Source organism: Alosa pseudoharengus, unplaced genomic scaffold (genome assembly GCF_046254945.1).
Source record: "Alosa pseudoharengus isolate Yale_2024_CS ecotype anadromous, Long Island Sound unplaced genomic scaffold, YU_APseudo_1.1 YU_APseudo_1.1_scf_16, whole genome shotgun sequence".
NCBI lineage: Eukaryota > Metazoa > Chordata > Actinopteri > Clupeiformes > Clupeidae > Alosa > Alosa pseudoharengus.
In genome coordinates, this window is record NW_027468630.1 from 39,422,792 (window position 1) to 39,442,687 (window position 19,896).

Below are 19,896 nucleotides of genomic sequence, written 5' to 3' on the forward strand. Positions count from 1 at the left end.
GTGATGGTGAAAAACAAATACCAATAATTGTATAGAAGTCAAGAAGACTAAGGTTCGAAACAAAAACAAATAACCTAAATTCTTATCTTGTACTTTCTGTAGATGACTCGCTTCCATCTTCACCGGCGAGACATTATACAGACAATGATGGTAAAGTTATGTATGGTAATGATGATGAATGATGACATTTAACAGTAATTCTATGAGCCAAGACAACAAAGAGTTTGTAACAAAAAAACATAACATTGAATTATTGTTTTGTACTTTCTGTAGATGATTCAATTCCCTCTTCAATCGAACCACCATCGCCAATCTACACTGGTGACGGTAAAGTGGCGGGTGGAGAGGGTGGTCAAAAGCAAACTAGTAACTCTTATCCACAGGTTATATCAGTTATCTGTCTATACTAACACTGCTTTTTACACACTACTCAGGTGACCGAAGAGAAACCATGCCCATCTGGGCAAAGAATATAAACGGTAATACATTATGTAGTTAAAAATTGTGACGTCTTGTAGAAACACAGTGTATGCAAATGACAACAACTTCTACTAAATACACTCCTCTCTTCTCAACTTATATTTTTTTACAGCGACATTGGAGGTTCTGCTTCGCAAAGTGGAAACTATGGAGCAGAACCAAAGAGAGGCTCTACGTTTGCTTCAGGCAAAACAACATGGGGACCCTGGGGAAGCTACTGTGGAGTTAGAGCAAGCCCAAACTCAGGCCGAACTTAATAAACTCGAAGAGCACCTTAAAAATAGGGATTTCACAAAAAAAATGGTAAATGTACAAATAATAGTGAAGTGACGTTAGGCTATAGTGTACACATAAACTTTTTTTCATGAGTTCCCTGTTAGTGGGTCACGCTAGTAGTTAAGTTGTTAGAGAGATGAGCAGTCCATTTTCAAAGACCTATTAATTTGGTTACCACCCCCCCAAAAAAAACCACCACCACCATGTGTAAAATACAACGCAAATACTTGCCTTAACCATGGTTGTGTCCTTTCCTTAGATTTCCCATCTGAGCCTCGTTGGTGGGTCCAATCCTGGGGAGTGTGTGAGGAGGGTGTTGCGCTCTGTGGCCTCCAACTATGTGTGGAGCAGCTACAGCCTTAGGGGGAAAAAGGGGAAGATGCCACTGCTTGGCACAGCAGTGGGCAGTACCATTAAACGTAAGTTCAAATATGTGCAAACAAATCTCTTTCAGTGTCCCTGGCTGCTTTTTTGTCTTTGTATTGGAGGATGTTTGTTATGGAATGCTTTCAATGCATCACATCTATTTACTAATATATTGACTGCTCTCTTTAACAGAGGCACTTTATCTTTACTATATTTTGAATTTATTACCTGCCGTTGTTGCTGCTCAGGAGTTGAAGGGGACCAAAGACTTTCACTCTTGTGCTTTTGCTGAAATGCAACAACACTGAATTTGAATTAGACCTGATAGGGAATTAAATAGCCTAGTGCAAGACATGTTGACATCACACATCTGTACACATGTATCTCATGTATAGCTAAAGGCTATGTTTTTCTGGAGTATATTTTTGTATGATAACAAATTCGATCTTATAGCTATGTGATTTTAACAGATTTTTAAGTCCTTGTGGCTACAGCAGAACAACACCGTGGATTACCAACCATTACCACTCTCATTCATACTATATTAAATTGTCTGGATTCAGATGAAAGATAACTAATATACATATGTTTTGGTTTATATCATTAAAGAAAAACTGATAAAACCACTATATATTTTCTTAAAGCATATACCCTCTAGATGTCATTTAACAGTTTGTTTACTATGGCCGACGGCTTTTGCATTTTGGCAACAATGTAGGGGGTTTGACTTACATCTAGAGGGTATGCTTTCAGGAAACACAGTTTTGGTGAGTTTATTCAGTTTTCTTTCTACAAACCAAAATGTGTTAGCTGTGCACTTTATCTGAATCCATACAATCCCTTTCATTTTTAATGAGAAGGCTACTTGAGAGGCTGTTGAAATCACAAAGCAACAAGTTCCAACTTACTATCACACAAAAATATACTCCAGAGATAAATAGCTTGGGTGGGGTGTAGTGAGAATTTGCTACCCGAGTGTTGGTGACACGCCCATTTTTTGGCCTGTGCTGTGGTTCATGGAGTAATATGCTTTCAGAAAAATAAAGTGACTAATTTGTCTGAAATGTCATCACGAATCCAATCTTATTACAGAGGCGATCATGAAATGGAAGCCAGGGCTGGGAGAGAAGGACGTGGAGCTGCTGATAGCGGAGGTCCTAAAACATGCCCCTGCAGCCCACTCCAAAAGTTTAAAGGTGAGTTGAAACGAGAGAGGCATAAATATCCCTCCAAATCAATTAAAAGAACATGCCGACTATTAGGGAACTGGCTATACTTGCACGAAATTGCTCTAATAGCCTACGTTTCTTTTCCGGTGGAGCCAGGTGTGTTTGAACCTGCCGCTATTGTTAATGCAATTAGCGTCTACGGACCCGGTTGGGTGTTGCACCTAGTAAATCAGCATGTTACGATTAAGGATTTATGCGTGTGTTCAAATTTATATTAATGGGCAAACAAGATATTCAGTGTAGGAGTGTAAGATGCCGTTACAAGACAGTTACGCTCCACCTGAAACAAACGAATGCACTGAGCCTTTTGTGCAAGTCCATTATCATATTTTTGTACACCACCTCAAAATGATATGCGGATCCATGCCCTACTTTTTAAGCTTGTTCACAAGACGTGCAGTTACTCGTCTTCGTCTTCAAGCCAAACAAGGCTAACCTTCTAAGCGAGACATCTTTGTGCAACAAGCTACAACACTCGCAACAATGAAGCTGATAGCCTAGCCAAAAACAAATCATGTTTCACTAGCATTACAGCTATAGCAGCAATATACTGTAGGCCTACAGTTTTAGCAGCAACATGCTGGTGGATCAACACAAGATGATATCTCCATGTTAATAAAGTAGGCTAACTGTGAGACGTCATATAGCCTATTAAATGTGCATAGGCTACTGGATCATACCGCGACCATTTTTCACTCTCGCGTTCTATCAACGCATTTACAATCCTCAATAATGCTTCTAAAAAAAACACAGACTGATAACGAACTAAACTTTACAAAGGAGCAGTATCAATACTTACGGGTGGGCTATCTGAACACACAAAATTATAATATTTAAGACAGAAACACCATCCGCATCTCGCCTACTATTTCCGCGACTTGATAGCCGTCGGCGCATCCTCACACTCTGATCTACACTGAAAAAAAAAGTTCCTTGAATTTACATGATTTTAATGTGTACATCGGTCCCACATAATCAGAATGTGTCCAGCTGACACAATTTTTACACTTTTGTTCTAGTTAATCGTTTCTTGTAAAACCTACACATTGAAATCACATCGTATTACATAAAAAAATCATGTTGAATGAAGATAATACCTTCATATTTATGTAATACCAATGTATTGTGTAATGCAAAAGTAATTTTATCATGTCAATAGTAATAGATTGTAAAAGGTACTTCTAACTTCATTTATTAATGCTAAAAAAATAAACTCTTAAAGTTTTATGTCCCTATAGTAACAGAACAGTGTGTTTTAACTGTTTTTTCTTTCTTTCTAGAATTGCAGACATCTGTTATATATCTTTTTACTGAAAAGAGTCAAGTCAGTTTAGTAGTCAATTTTTATTGAAAGCAACATGAAATACACAGTATTGTTTTTTATCCAGCAATTGACAAATGGAAAAAAGTGCAGCAAACATCACAGGGAAAGGAGAAAGATAGAGGAGTGAGAGAGGAAGAGGAGAGAGAGAAGTGAGAGAGGGAGAAGGGGAGAGAGGGAGAGAGAAGGGGGAAGAGAGAGAGGGAGAGAAGAGAAAGAAAGTGAGAGATCAGGCCTGAAGACTGATGGACCAGATTCAAAGATGACTGACCAAAAGGTGACATTTCTAGTTCCTAAAATAAAGATAATTAATAATTAATAATAATAAAAAACATCCACAAAAAGATTTCATGACCCGTGGTCACTCAGCCATTGATAGTCCTTTCAGGTTTCAACATAGTAAAAACAGTATTTCTTTTTCAAAAAATAAAAATGGAAAGTCATTCACTGAAACAGGTTGTTCTTTAACCAACCTTTGGAGTTTGCCTTCATCCAGCTCCATGAAGATTTTTTACAATGCCTCAAAGGTGTATCTAAGCACGGGCAGGTACATGAGGTTATCAACTCCGACATCATCAGTGACAGCTAACGGCCATGTAGATCTGTCAAAAACTTTATTCCTTGGAGTACGACCCCAATGTCCTCATGTTCTCTCAGGACATAAACCTCAACAGTTGTCTTCAACTTCATCCATGACCTGAATTAGGCAGACAAATGCACATAACAGTAAGAAAATGAGACCCTCTAACAAAGCCCTATTGAGAAATGAATGTGAAAAATAGACATGTTCATGTACATACCACATATTCCTGCACAAAGTTTTCAGGATCTTCCCCCGTGTAGATACAGAGTCCCTTCAGGAGACACTCGGCCAGCATCTATATCACACTGAAATAAAAACATTATTGATTAGCACGTTAATCCAAGTTTCATTTAAGTCAGCCACTGTTGTAAACGACCATATGATAAAAAGAAACAAAAAGTTAGACGAATACAATAGATAGATACTTTATTCTTCCCGAGATCATCACAAATTTTAGGATGTGATGAATAATAGAATAATAATAGAACAATATGTGAAGAAGTATCAATATCAACATGATCAAAAATATTAGCCTCTGTAAGGTTTGCATGATTAAAACTCTGCATTACTCACATCAGTAATTTGCTTAATCATTGCTTGGAGACAGGAACTTGGATTGAAGTGGGACAATTGTGATTCTTTTGAAATTCCGTGTTGATCTGAAATAAGATTAGCAGGAAGAAAATTAGTTTCATACGACAGTGCCAGACAAAACATACGCATACTGCACCACACATCTGGCATAACAGGCATTTATTGGTGTATAAGACATTCATTTTATCAACAGTAAATTCATAAATAAATAAAAGATCAAACTTCAGTGACTTCAAACAGTAACATCACTACATCTTAGACTCAGTAACAAAAAAGTTGTATGCGTACACTGTACTGCCTGTTTTTTTGCCTGCACAAACAAATCAAAATATTTATATTTCATATTTTCATCATATGGGGAGACAACTTCCTAGGGCTAAACGTTTTTGGATGCTATAATGTAACTTTGCAAATGGCTTTTTGTCCACATGGCTATGCTAGCTTGCTTTTAGGCAGCCATTTGCTGGCAACACACTTGGCGCACACAGGCTAACAGGCTTTTCACTCACATACAACTTATTATGCTTCAAACGTGATCAAATTAATGGACTGTACCAAACCAACCCCAATTTAGCTTTACTATGATTTATGTATTTTTCCAACCGCCCAACAGATGCAGCTAACTGGTTGGTTAGGCTAACGTTAACTTGGTAGAAAGAAACGGACCAAAAAATAATACAAAGACATCAAGGGTCAACTTTGCAACGCTGTAATACTGTAAGAAAACAGCTAGGAGATTTATTGTCTAATATAACATGATCATAAGGTTGATAAACTTACCCTTCAGTAGGCTAATTCGATTTGCCATTCTCTCTTCCACTTCAGTCACTGATGATAGATATCCAAACTTTAACGGTCAAACCATGCTTCAAAAACTTCTTCTTCTACTACTATGTATTTTTTTTAATGACACATTACAGCCACCTGCTGCTCTGGAGTATGTCTGAACTTAACATTTTCACTTTCGATCAACACAAGAAAAATGTCTACATCCAGCATTCAAAATTATCTCTTGAAATCTACTTAATTAAAACACGTTTGCAAGCGGAATATAAAACAATCATGTTGCATATATCAAATTAATTTGTGTCAAATCAAAGACCCCCTATTTCCATTTTTTTCAGTGTAGGCTACAAGCGCAAGGGCGAAGTAATGACCCAGCAGCAGCAAAAAGTCTAGCATAACCAGCTATTGGCATATCCTATTTAAGTTTTGACTAAATGTAAAATGACTTTTGACTGAATGTAAAATTAATATAAATGCACTTACCTGTTGTTCTCTTTTATTTGTTCTTCACAGGGTCGGATGGAACGGCAGGTGGAAGACCATCCGCAAAATTGATTTTTTTAAATAAAATATAATAAATTGATATTTGTTAGTGTACAGCTGTCTTTTCTTTTGAATAGGCTCAACATTAGCAACAGCCATCAGTCAAAATGCAGGTAAAACATGAATGTGGCTTGTCTAGGCTCTCAACTAGATTTTGTGGGTTCTATTAAAGGCAAATGAGAACTCTCATAACTCTGACCGCACCTGCTTCGCTGCGTGGCAGTCATAATAAATTGATATTTGTTAGTACAGTTGTCTTGAATAGGCTTGGAGTCAACATTAGCAACAGCCACTATAGCCAAATGCAGGTATATGAATGTGGCTTGTCTATTTTCAGACAACTAGATTTTGTGGATTCTATAAAGGGCAAATGAGGACTGCACATGCAGATCCGCCCTAACGTGCTGGCGACATTATGGCAACCTTTCTCAGGAAGGTTGCTACAATGTCGCCAGTATGTCTTTTGATTGCCGCGACGTGGCGGTTACGTGGAGGTTACGTGCGAGAAACGTTGCCAAGATATGTTGCGGCAACGTAATCGCGTCTTTCACCCGCACGTGTCGGCAACGTTAGAACTTACGTGGCGGCAACGTATGTTTGGTAATAAAGTTACGTAACCGCCACGTAACGGCGACGTAACTGTGTTAGCTGGGATACACCTTTGTACCTGACAAAATGTACAGTATGTGAGTACTGAAGCTTCTCACTTAAACTTCACTTGATTAAACTTTCCCGTCCCCTTTCCTTATTGTTTCTTTTCAGACAAGATATGCCATACCACAACTTCTGACCACACCACTTCATCTGAGTCATCATCTGAGTCCTCTTCCACCAGTAATTCATCTTCCTCTTCTTCCTCCAATTCTTCATTGTCATCAGACGATGAAAGTCATAAGAAAAGGCGTTACAAAAAAAAGCATACAAGGAAAGACAAAAGGCATCGGAAGGAAAAGAAGTCGGCAAAAGCAAGGCATCGCAAAAAGCACAAGAAGGAACAGAAGTCCGCAAAACCTGAATGTGGACAAAGAGGTGAGTCATAAGGGAGGGCTCCTGTTTACAAAAACAATTACATTAATACACAGGATTAAAGTTAAAATCCCTTGTGCCAAAATCCAAGGTAAAAACACATTCAGAAGCCCCTACTCAAAATTAACTTTAAAAAGCACGCTACCCACAAATCCACCAACAAATGGTCACAAACACAAGACAAATGGCCCATCCAACAGCAGTATATAGTATGTGGCATGTCATTGGGGTTATCAAGTGGGCACCCTCATTCACCGATGTTTCGTTAAGTTAGGCCCACGACACCTCATGAAGGCTTAACAGTGAAACCAGCGTCCTGGAGACACTCCCCTCCATGCTGCCACCATATTACCACTTTGAAATATCCAATACCCAAAATACTCTTAACCAGCTTAGGCATGGTCAAGTTATGGGTGATGCATGTTAATGTCAACAATATTTTGTCTCATCTCACAGTCCAGTTAATCTCTATTTGTTTTATTTCTTACTGATGCAGCTTCCAGTCCAAAAGACATCGTTGCAAGGTACAAGAAGGTTCTGCGGGCTTACAACCGTGGAAAAAAACTTGGGGAAGCGTGTACCATTGCTGGTGTTACAGAGGTGACCGTTCGATCAAAAGCAGCTATCCCAGAGTTGGCTATAGCTTCACCAGAAAAATTTGAGGAGCTTTTGGCAGGCTACAACAAAAGAGGAAAAATTTCTGATTTTCTAAGTAAATGTGAAGACCTTATTGAGAATGATACACAGGTCAGAGCTGAGATAGCAAAACTCAAACATGAGGGCAATCTCATACCCTACATTAAGAGGGAGCCGAAGTAAGCCCCCCGCCAACAACCCTCTTATGTTTAAGCAGTGTTCATTCATGTTGTGTTCATGTTTACTGTCTGATTGTCTGAAGAGGCAGCAGAAGTAAGTGCCCCTCGCCCCACCACCCTGTTTTGTTTATGCTGTGGTGTTGCAATGAAGGATTGATAGCCTTTTAAGCTATTATGTTTTTTGTTTAATTTTTATTTGCTTATTGCCCTCCTCTGATGGATCAGAAGTTTTGATTTCAATAAATATCTCTTGATATTAAAGCCAATTGTGATGTGTGACAATGCTTTACAATGTGTTAAGCATCTGTAATTGCAGTGTATGTAAAGTGTTATTGTTTTCATTATCACTATTGTCATTTAACAATATTTGACTTTAATCGGCAAAGTCATAAGTTAAGTACAGAACTATGAACACCAGTTACAACTTCAATGTGTTTATACATTGTTTGCTCCAGGTATATCCCATCAGTTTGAAATACAGCATTTTTGGATCATTTACAAATTGTTCATTAAAATATAAGACTAAGATGTAACTTCATAATAGCCACCCAAAATTTTGTTTCATGCAGTCATTTTCCATCAATTGATTATAAGATTGACATTTTTAGATAATTTACAAATTGTTTATTAACATATAAAAGACTAAGATGCAACTTCATAATAGCCATTAAAAAAAAGGTTTGATGCAATCATTTATCATCAATTAATTATAAAAAGTACATTTTTAGATAGTTTACAAATGATTTACTACGTTTACAAATGATTTACTACCAAATAAAAGACTACGACCCAACTTTATCATAGCCATCTGAAAAACAAATATTGTAATTGTTTTCTAACTAACTGTTAATCAATAGAACATCATTTATAGTTCAATAGTTAATCAACCTATGTAATATGCATAGGCGTTGTGTATATGGCTATGTAAAGGCCTACAATCAACATTATAATCATTAACAATAACTCAATATATCATTATTAATAATACGATATTTGCAATAATAATGTAGCTTATTAATATAAAATAAATTGAAATCAAGCTATCACTAAACGGATATTTTTTAGAGTAGAGTAGAGTAGAGTGAGAGAGTGAGTGAGGTAGAGTAGAGAGGTAGAGTAGAGTAGAGAGGTAGAGTAGAGTAGAGTAGAGTGAGTGAGTCAGTGACGCCACTCTTGACCTACATAAATTCAAATATGCTTTATTGGCACGACACACCATATGATGCATTGCCAAAGCGTTCACAGTAATAATAATAATTAAAGAAAATACAAATACAAAATGATATAAACATGTACAAACATTACAAACATTGTTACACTTCCGTCACACACACACACACACACACACACACACACACACACACACACACACACACACACACACACACACACACACACACACACACACACACACACACACACACACACACACACACACACACACACACACACACACACACACACACAGCACGTCACGTCACAACCATACAAGACCATTGTCTGTACACGTCCACAGGAAAACCAAGACAGGACAAAACAAAACAAACAGGAGACATGGTGTAATAGACTGGGGCTGGGGAGCAGTGTTATGTTGAAGGGTGGAGGTAGTGGGGTGATTATCTTAAGTAATGCCTTCTCTCAGGTTATGGAGTGAGGACACATAACTGGCTGCCAGTATGCATGTGCTGGTGTCCTCACCCAAAACTACAGCAAGTTTTTTCTGTTCCTCCAGTTTTGTGAAGTTGGGAATGATGTTGTTCAAAATGGTGAAATATTTGTCTCTTTGGGACCGATATTTGTCACAGTAGGGATGAGCTCTTGGGATTTAAATGCTTTAAAATGTAGTGAATTTTGAGGGCTTAATTTTAGATGAATCCAGAATTTTAGTGATCGTTTTTGGATATTAATCAATAGTGGAAATCGGCCTAATTCTGCCCTGCTAGCATTTGTGGGTACTTTTCTTTGGATATGTAACAAATTTCTACAGAATTCAGCATGCAGGGCTTCGATTGGGTGTTTGTCCCATCTTGAGTAGTCGTGCTTACTGAGTGGACCCCATATTTCACTTCCATAAAGTGCAATTGGCAAAATGACTGTCAAATATTTTGGACCAGATTTTAATTGGTATATCTATTTGATGAAAATTTCTTTTTATTGCATAAAATGCTCGTCGTGCTTTTTCTTTTAGTGCATTCACTAAATATGTATGTGAATGGCTAGGTTGAGAGCTCTATCTAGTGTGTAGCATTCAAAGAAGTGGGCATGCATGGTGAATATCTGTCAGGATTTCCCCATGCACACCACACTTACCCTGTGTAAGATGTATGCCTCCTCTGTAATGTGTGCATTAAAATAAGTGAGGCATGCAGATAGACACCTGATGAGGTATCTACCTGCACTCCACCCTTACCCTAGCCTGTTTTGTAGTTTTGTTTGTGTTTTATGAATGTCACCTAATATGTAGTGCAATTAAAAGAGAGTAAGCGTGCTGTAAGCACTTAAATCCCAAGAGCTCAGCCCTAAGCCCAGTCCCCTATGTCAGTTGGTCTCGGATTTAACTAACCCAATAACCCACAAATTGTCCAGACCAGCACTGCTTCCCAACAACCAATCAGAATCAACCAAATTAACAAGAACAACAAGAATTCTTATTTGGAACACTGGAAGAAAGAAACAAAATTACAACACAAACTAGAATGTTACATTGGCATACGAAAAGACTATCAATTGGCAGAGTATCTCCACACTGTCAGAGATACGAAGCAGAGACAGATCCTCACCAAGTACAGGCTGAGTGACCACAGTCTAGCCATAGAGAAAGGCAGGCACAAGAAGTCATGGCTGCCCAAAGAGCAAAGGACATGTGGTCACTGTCAGGGGAGGTAGAGTCAGAGGTGCACTTTCTGCTACACTGTGACAAATATCGATCCCAAAGAGACAAATATTTCACCATTTTGAACAACATCATTCCCAACTTTACAAAACTGGAGGAACAGAAAAGACTTGCTGTAGTTTTGGGTGAGGACACCAGCACATGCATACTGGCAGCCAGTTATGTGTCCTCACTCCATAACCTGAGAGAAGGCATTACTTAAGATAACCACCCCACTACCTCCACCCTTCAACATAACACTGCTCCCCAGCCCCAGTCTGTTACACCATGTCTCCTGTTTGTTTTTGTTTTGTCCTGTCTTGGTTTTCCTATGCACGTGTACAGACAATGGTCTTGTATGGTTGTGACGTGCTGTGTGTGTGTGTATGTGTGTGTGTGTGTGTGTGACGGAAGTGTAACAATGTTTGTAATGTTTGTACATGTTTATATCATTTTGTATTTGTATTTTCTTTAATTATTATTATTCCTGTGAACGCTTTGGCAATGCATCATATGGTTTGTCGTGCCAATAAAGCATATTTGAATTTGAGTGAGTGAGTGAGTGAGGTAGAGTAGAGAGGTAGAGTAGAGTAGAGAGGTAGAGTAGAGTGAGTGAGTGAGTGAGAGAGGTAGAGTAGAGAGGTAGAGTAGAGTAGAGAGGTAGAGTAGAGTAGAGTGAGTGAGGTAGAGTAGAGAGGTAGAGTAGAGTAGAGAGGTAGAGTAGAGTAGAGTGAGTGAGGTAGAGTAGAGAGGTAGAGTAGAGTAGAGTAGAGAGGTAGAGTAGAGAGGTAGAGTAGAGTAGAGAGGTAGAGTAGAGTAGAGAGGTAGAGTAGAGTAGAGTAGAGTAGAGTAGAGTGAGTGAGTGAGTGAGTGAGTGAGTGACGCCACTCTTGACCTAAATATGTATGTGAATGGCTAGGTTGAGAGCTCTATCTAGTGTGTAGCATTAAAAGAAGTGGGCATGCATGGTGAATATATGTCAGGATTTCCCCATGCACACCACACTTACCCTGTGTAAGATGTATGCCTCCTCTGTAATGTGTGCATTAAAATAAGTGAGGCATGCAGATAGACACCTGATGAGGTATCTACCTGCACCCCACCCTTACCCTAGCCTGTTTTGTAGTTTTGTTTGTGTTTTATGAATGTCACCTAATATGTAGTGCAATTAAAAGAGATTAAGCGTGCTGTGTGCTTCCAGGACAAGGCATGTGCATGAGCATATGAGGGGGGTGCACAACGGGGGCCCAGGGCCAATGGATAACCCACAGGACCCAACCAATGCCAAACCCACACAGCGACCCACCAGGACCGAGTCTCCCAAGCCATCCAATGGGGCCCCGGCAGAATGACAATGAGAGAGGCAGAGAGAGTGAAATTAGAAAAGTTAGAGTAGAGAGGTAGAGTAGAGAGGTAGAGTAGAGAGGTAGAGTAGAGTAGAGAGGTAGAGTAGAGAGGTAGAGTAGAGTAGAGTGGTAGAGTTGAGAGGTAGAGTAGAGTAGAGTAGAGTGAGTGAGTGAGAGAGGTAGAGTAGAGTAGAGAGGTAGAGTAGAGTGAGTGAGTGAGTGAGTGAGAGAGGTAGAGTAGAGAGGTAGAGTAGAGTAGAGAGGTAGAGTAGAGAGGTAGAGTAGAGAGGTAGAGTAGAGTAGAGTGAGAGAGTGAGTGAGGTAGAGTAGAGAGGTAGAGTAGAGTAGAGAGGTAGAGTAGAGTAGAGTAGAGAGGTAGAGTAGAGTAGAGTAGAGTGAGTGAGTCAGTGACGCCACTCTTGACCTACATAAATTCAAATATGCTTTATTGGCACGACACACCATATGATGCATTGCCAAAGCATTCACAGTAATAATAATAATTAAAGAAAATACAAATACAAAATGATATAAACATGTACAAACATTACAAACATTGTTACACTTCCGTCACACACACACACACACACACACACACACACACACACACACACAGCACGTCACAACCATACAAGACCATTGTCTGTACACGTCCATAGGAAAACCAAGACAGGACAAAACAAAACAAACAGGAGACATGGTGTAATAGACTGGGGCTGGGGAGCAGTGTTATGTTGAAGGGTGGAGGTAGTGGGGTGATTATCTTAAGTAATGCCTTCTCTCAGGTTATGGAGTGAGGACACATAACTGGCTGCCAGTATGCATGTGCTGGTGTCCACACCCAAAACTACAGCAAGTTTTTTCTGTTCCTCCAGTTTTGTGAAGTTGGGAATGATGTTGTTCAAAATGGTGAAATATTTGTCTCTTTGGGACCGATATTTGTCACAGTGTAGCAGAAAGTGCACCTCTGACTCTACCTCCCCTGTCATACAGTGACCACATGTCCTTTGCTCTTTGGACAGCCATGACTTCTTGTGCCTGCCTTTCTCTATGGCTAGACTGTGGTCACTCAGCCTGTACTTGGTGAGGATCTGTCTGCTTCGTATCTCTGACAGTGTGGAGATACTCTGCCAATTGATAGTCTTTTCGTATGCCAATGTAACATTCTAGTTTGTGTTATAATTTTGTTTCTTTCTTCCAGTGTTCCAAATAAGAATTCTTGTTGTTCTTGTTAATTTGGTTGATTCTGATTGGTGGTTGGGAAGCAGTACTGGTCTGGACAATTTGTGGGTTAGGGGTTATTGGGTTAGTTAAATCTGAGACCAACTGACATAGGGGACTGGGCTTAGGGATGGGGATTCTTTTTCCAGACTATCGCTACAGCTGTCCAAGGCTTTTGCGGCGTTTTGCATTGCTTGACGCTGTTCCCTTGTTGGTTTGGAATTTGGTCACCTGTCTGATCAATGAGTTCAGGTCTATGGCTGTTTTCATCATCAGGTGTGAACGGAATTATTTTCACAAATGCAGGAGTAGAAAATACCTGTCTTCAATGTAGGTTATACCCTGAATACTCAGATCCTATGGCCATACAGTAAATCCTCAAATTATGGCCGAGATTATATTCTCTATAGCCGGGCCTCTGATAATAGCCAGGGGCATTGTTTATTCGAACAAATAAAGGCCAGGGTAATAATTGCCATGTGGGCTAGGCCTATTGGTCCACTTTTTTTATTGTTGATTTTTTTTTTATTGTTACGGTTTGATTCATATTCGTAATAAACCACACAGGAAGGAATAGGCCTACACACCTCTCTCTCACACACACGTGTGCGAATGTGTAGCCTATGTTGTTACATTTGCAATGAGTTTAATTTAGCCTAATTTTTGGGGGGCAAATGTTTAAATACAAAGTAAAATAAATGATAGTTTTGGCTTTGGAAAGTAATTGTTTCACTCATTATACAAATAGGCGCTGTTAAGGCTGTGGCAGGTTAAAGCGGCATTGGGCTTCTTTTGGGCTTCTTTTTGAGGTGAGAGTTGCTTATTTGTCTCGCAAGAGTTGGCAACACTGGACCAGCGCGAAATCATTTCCAACCATGTTTCCAACCGGGGACAACACGCGAACCCTTTCCTCCAAACAATGTTTTTTATATAGTTAATAGCAGTTATTTCAGGAGTAATCGTGTAAATAATAGTGTTTTGGTATTGAATGTTATATTTACCATCGTGTATTTTATATCGTGTGTGTGAAACCGGTTAACGTTAACGTTAGCAACATTGTGCAGTGCTTCATATCTGACTGCCATCCTGATGCATGGACCGGTGCATGGTCTGCTCTTGGACCACCATATTCAGTTTATTAACTTGCTGTGAATTATTACACAAAATGTTCATTAAATGTACGAAGAAGTATTTCTAGGTTAATGATTGATGATATGGCTCGTACAGTATGAAGGCTACAGTAGCCTAGCTAATGTTAACTAGCATTACCAACCTCCCTGCAAAACTCACCACACAACTTCGTAGGTTTGATAGGTCTTGTCCCTCATGCTGGCCCTTACAAAACCCACAAGCTGACCCTCGACACACAACAGTCAATAATGTGACCCGATTTAAAGTGGTTTTCACCCCTTTGGACACTCTTGATGTCGTCCTTGAAACAGTGAAAGATTCACGGGGGCATGGACGGTTTGCTAGTTCTAACCATTTTACTGCAGTGTCGTAGCATCCAGCCTGTGCTATCAGCTAGCTAGCTAGTTCAAAGGTTTAAGTACTTAATGGGGATATACCGGGCTTTTCAAGCCTCGACTAAGTTGATGTTTCATATAAACAACAATTCATATTCATAGAAACAACAAGGTCACTAAAACATAATATATTTCATACCTGTGTTGCAGCATGTAGGCTAATGTTAGCAGCATTATAATGACATTCTAATGTCTGAAAGGCTAATTATTAGCCTGTCGGCTAACTGAAAAGTTAAGTGTTCAAACTAGCATTTCCAGTGTTCTATTTGATGGTGTATTGGCCCTGACTAAGTTCGTGTTATATATAAACCACAATCCTTGTTGATACAAGTACCAATATTCGTCAAGAAAGTTTTTAATCACATTAAGAATTTCGCCATAGGCAGTAAAAGACTCCGCCATCTTTGTCAATAATTTTCGCTGATAAAGTTTCAAACTATGACCTTAACGGCCTTTCCACCAATCAGAGGCATCACTGTGGGATTGTGGGTAATGAAGTACTTATCCAAGACATCCTGAATAAAAGACATTTATCTCAAAACAAGGTTAGTGCCCCGTGAACTTTTGGAGTCTATATGAGCATACACAATCGCTTAGTACAGCCGTAGCTGGTTTTGAGTCTACCATGTGCAGTTAAGTTTTTATGGCTTATACCCGAATTGTCAATGGAGAAATTGCATTGAATTCTTACTTCCAGAAACTCCTGTGGGCGGGACTGTGATGCTCAGCCAAATTACTCTGGGGGGGGATCGTGCAGGAGACACTGTGCAGGCAGGAGTCAGCAGGATCCGTGTATACAGCCCAAAGATGAGGGCAACTAAGACACCTTAAAAAATGACGCAAACGGGTTTGTAAAGAGCAAAACATGAAGAGCGGAAAGAGAAGATTGACCTGGGTGTGATCTGGAAAACATTGTTAGAAGGATGCGGTGACCAGTGTTTCCCACAGAATTGAATTCCAATTGTGGTGGTTGGTTTGCAATTTAATACAACCTGGAAAATCATTGTGTGGTGGTCAATGTTGATATTGTGGTAGGCCGCTACAAATAAGTCAATGTATGGGAAACACTGGGTGACCCCATGGGTGGTGGCACCAATCCAGGGAAAGAGGGGTGAGGGAGAACCAGGACGCGGTCCCTGGCTGGGGAAGAGACACGGGCACGAACGCGGTTCACGCTACACGCTGGTGTAGGGGAGAGTGGGGTGAGTTGTGCCAGTTTTTACTTAAAGTGACTTAAAGTGACTAAAGGGAGGCCATGATAGCAATGCTTCCAACTACAATATGAACATATATTTCAGGATGTGGTGCATCTCTGGGAACAATCACTTTCGATCTGAAATATAGTATTTAAGAGATATAGCTTTCTGAAAAAAAGTGGTCTTGTGGCACAACTTGCCCCCGGTGCGGGGTAAGTTGTGCCTTTGAAGAGAATCCATTGGGGTAAATTGTGCCATAGATTATTGAAGTAAAACAGTATATTTTGATCTCAGACACAGTAATGCTTTATAAAAGCTAGACAAATTCAATACAAAATTACTTATTTAAAGTTATTTTACAACATCAAAGGCCAGTTTTCTACAAGCCTATTGCGCCACATGAGCACATCAAAGGTCATTTTCCGTTGCCACACCATTTCATCCATGTTGTAGATCTTGTGTGGAGGGAAGTCATACCTGAAATGAGATTAAAGTTTTGTTGATCAGAGAAGTTTACAGCAGATTTAGGTGGTTGGATGTGGTTGTGTAGATGTCAACTCTGCTACTACCTAGAGATGATGTTCCCCCTCTCCTTCCCAGGCTTCCTGGTCAGTGTGTGTGTGTGAGAGAGAGAGGGAGAGAGAGCATGTGTGTGTGAGAGAGAGAGAGAGAGCATGTGTGTGTGAGAGAGAGAGAGAGAGTCCTGTACACAGGAGTGTCTTTCTGGGGCTGACATGTCAAAGCCATATGATTACCTGTCCATCACTTTAGGTTATCAAATAACTCCCCCACGTTGTGCCTATTAATGGCAGTAGCTCTACCAACAGAGGTTGCTTCAGAAGTGCGGCATGACAAATGACGGCGTGCTTTAAAGGCTCCAAACCAATCACATCCTAGAAAATATTAAAAGTTTATTAGTATTATTAGCATATCTCTTAAATTGTCCCTTATTGAGCCCTTGAGTCCCTTGTGTTTAGATAAGTTGAAGCTATACGCTCTAAATAAGTACCCAATTTTGCTTCTCTTATCTGCATGAGCATTCCTGGGAAATAATTGATAAACTTCCCTTTTACTTCTTTCCCTTTTTATTAATAAATGCACATAACCAAACCTGCTTTTTCCTCTCTGATCCAGCTGGCAGGGATATCGATGTCATTTCTTTTTGCGTACTCAAGAGCAAGTTCACAGCATTTCATGGGACTTAGACCGTGAAACATTACTGCTAGTGCCTTAATATGTTCTGCCAGCTCCTTCTCCAAACAGTATGCCCTGCCTGTCTTCTTATAACTCTGTAGCATGATGGTATATTTCTATTTTTGGTCTAAAATTAAGACTGTCACATAGTTTTAGTGATAAAATGTAAGGATAAAATGCACAATTACAATAAAATAATGTTTAAAACATTTATAAGTGGGGGTGAGTTGTGTCACTGGCACAACTTAACCCAGGCCCTTTGGCACAAATCACCCCAACCCCACCATTTTGGAAAAAATGCATCATCCATCAGATTTGAGCTAACATCATGCTAGCTGTATAGACTCATAATGTAGCTTACCAAAGCACTAAAACATGTGTGAAATCTTTTCAAACTTGTCTATAACTGTTTTGACACAACAATCAAAAAAACATGATCATAGAAATTTTACTTTGAAAGGCAAAAAACAGTTTTTTCAACTTAAATGTGCTTACCTGTCATGCAATGAGGCTCTCTTCTTTGCAGGATGAGTGAAATGGCTGTGTCTTCAAAAATGTGTGGTCACATGACCCAATTTTTTCTATAGTTTCCTAGAAATAGGGGGTGGCACAACTTCCCCACTGGCACCAATCACCCCACTCTCCCCTACCTGTGCTCCCATGGTCAGCTAGGGAAGGCTTTAATATGCTGGCACTCAACACAGAGGAAGGCGGGAAAAAAAAAAACTCCCAAACACTTTAAAGGAGAAAAAATTCCTTCCTTGCCCTCTTAGCAATGAGCGACAGAGCAACAGCTCCTGTGCATCAGCTGCCTTACAGCCAAAGCCGGCATTGAGGTGGGGGTAACTGACCTCAACTCCGCATCTCACACACACTGGGACTCCATATTTGTGCATGTCTGGATCAGAATGATACCAGATTGTTGCGGCACAGAATCTGGCCGAATGACAGTTCAGCTTGGTGTACATTAAAGGTTAGCATCATGAACACCGCAGCGCAATGCATATTAAACTGTTCTCATCACAAATCAAACGCCGATATTCTTCAAACAGGCAAAGTGGTAAGCAGTCAGCAACATGTAGATGCGTTAGCTGTAGAACGCAGCTGAGTTGGTTAGCTGTTTGTTATGTAGGTCTACTACTTATCTTTAATGAGATAGAAACTCGTAAAGTTATTATTAAAATCATGTAGCAGGAAATGGCCTACAAGCTAAGCTAGAACCCACTGCATAGCCCACGGTGACACACACACTGACTAGCAGGAGTAGGCTATAGTCAATAGCCTACTAAAATCAAAACAGTAGGCTAGGTAATTTTAGCTAACGTTATACAATTACCCTTGGCAAACGGCAGCAGTTTGTAGCCTAGTACCAACTTCATGTGTAGGCTAACCATTAGCCATCTGCAATGAGGGAAAGCTAGTTGCTTGCTAAAACAAACAAAGTGGCAAGAGATGTATGTAACGTTAACGTGTTAGAAGTTACAAGCTGGGACCCACGCAAATCACGGAATACAGGCACATTGGCTACTGAAGCAAATTTGAGTGACAAACAACTTAGGATAGACAACACGTTGGTTAACACAATTCCAAGCAAACTTTACCAAAGAACCACGAAGGACTGGAAGCCTGATTTATCAGAAATGTCACGTCTATATAACATGGCCGCTTGCAATGCTCAAGTGTGATTCACGGGATATTTAGCCTACACTGACTTCAGTTCACCCTATGCCTCCAGACAAGCAGTAGCCTAGTGGCTACTCCATGAGCCTGTAACTATTAACACAGCCAATGTGACCGAAAAGTTGTTAGCTAAAAACAGGCAAATAGCAAAACAAGTGTCTTCATCTAGTAGGCTATACATGTTTGTGACATGTATCTCAACATTCAGCAGGAACGAGTGGGCTTTACAACCAGCTCTAATACAAAGCAACAAGATAAGAACTACCTCCCTCCAGTAGTTTCCCATGCAACCTAGACCATGATCGTCTGTAACAGATAATGGGCAGCAAGTTCTGCTTGACACAAGCGAGCAAACCGGTAGCCACTGCGAGCGGAGTAAAACCGATGGTGCAACTCCCCGCGCCGGCGGCGGGGATTCTTTAGCTAAACGGCCCTAAACCGTTTCCCATGCATTTCCAATGGTAGTCCTAAACCACTACGGATGTAATATTATTTTGGCCGCCACTTCCTTTTTGGCGCTGTTTTGCGGGTTTTTTTAGGCCATTTCCGGTCTCCTAAAATCACTACGGATTGGCGGCCATCTTTGATTCATTTGTTGTGGTCGGCGTTACCCATAGATATATACACTAGATGTCGCCTTGACTACTGCTGTTCATTGGAACGAATGCGTCAATCGAGACGCCATCTTGCTTCAGTGATCCACTCCTCTATAATGCATTAGCGTCAATCTGGGCAAAGATCTAGCGAAAATAAAATCACCATAAATCGTCAAAATCTCAAGCAATTATCTAATTTTTTGGGTTGTTCCAACTGACAGGCATGTATTTATGGTTGAGTCTACA

General features: G+C 40.0%; 3 long non-coding RNA genes across 4 annotated transcripts; 1 reads left to right on the top strand and 2 right to left on the bottom strand.

Moving 5' to 3' along the window:
- Positions 1-3,680: 3,680 nt before the first annotated feature.
- LOC143126359 (uncharacterized) lies at positions 3,681-5,970 on the bottom strand. Of its 2 annotated transcripts, XR_012987467.1 has the most exons (5): positions 5,630-5,970; positions 4,829-4,914; positions 4,473-4,560; positions 4,146-4,369; positions 3,681-3,965 (listed from the first exon to the last, which is right to left on the bottom strand). It is a non-coding gene; the product is annotated as an uncharacterized LOC143126359 (long non-coding RNA). The 2 variants fall into 2 exon arrangements; XR_012987466.1 differs by having other exon boundaries at positions 3,681-4,369; positions 5,630-5,964.
- Positions 5,971-6,871: 901 nt separating this feature from the next.
- LOC143126360 (uncharacterized) lies at positions 6,872-8,285 on the top strand. The gene is made up of 2 exons (XR_012987468.1): positions 6,872-7,207; positions 7,701-8,285. It is a non-coding gene; the product is annotated as an uncharacterized LOC143126360 (long non-coding RNA).
- Positions 8,286-15,321: 7,036 nt separating this feature from the next.
- LOC143126037 (uncharacterized) lies at positions 15,322-19,492 on the bottom strand. The gene is made up of 3 exons (XR_012987357.1): positions 17,870-19,492; positions 16,936-17,073; positions 15,322-16,657 (listed from the first exon to the last, which is right to left on the bottom strand). It is a non-coding gene; the product is annotated as an uncharacterized LOC143126037 (long non-coding RNA).
- Positions 19,493-19,896: the final 404 nt, after the last annotated feature.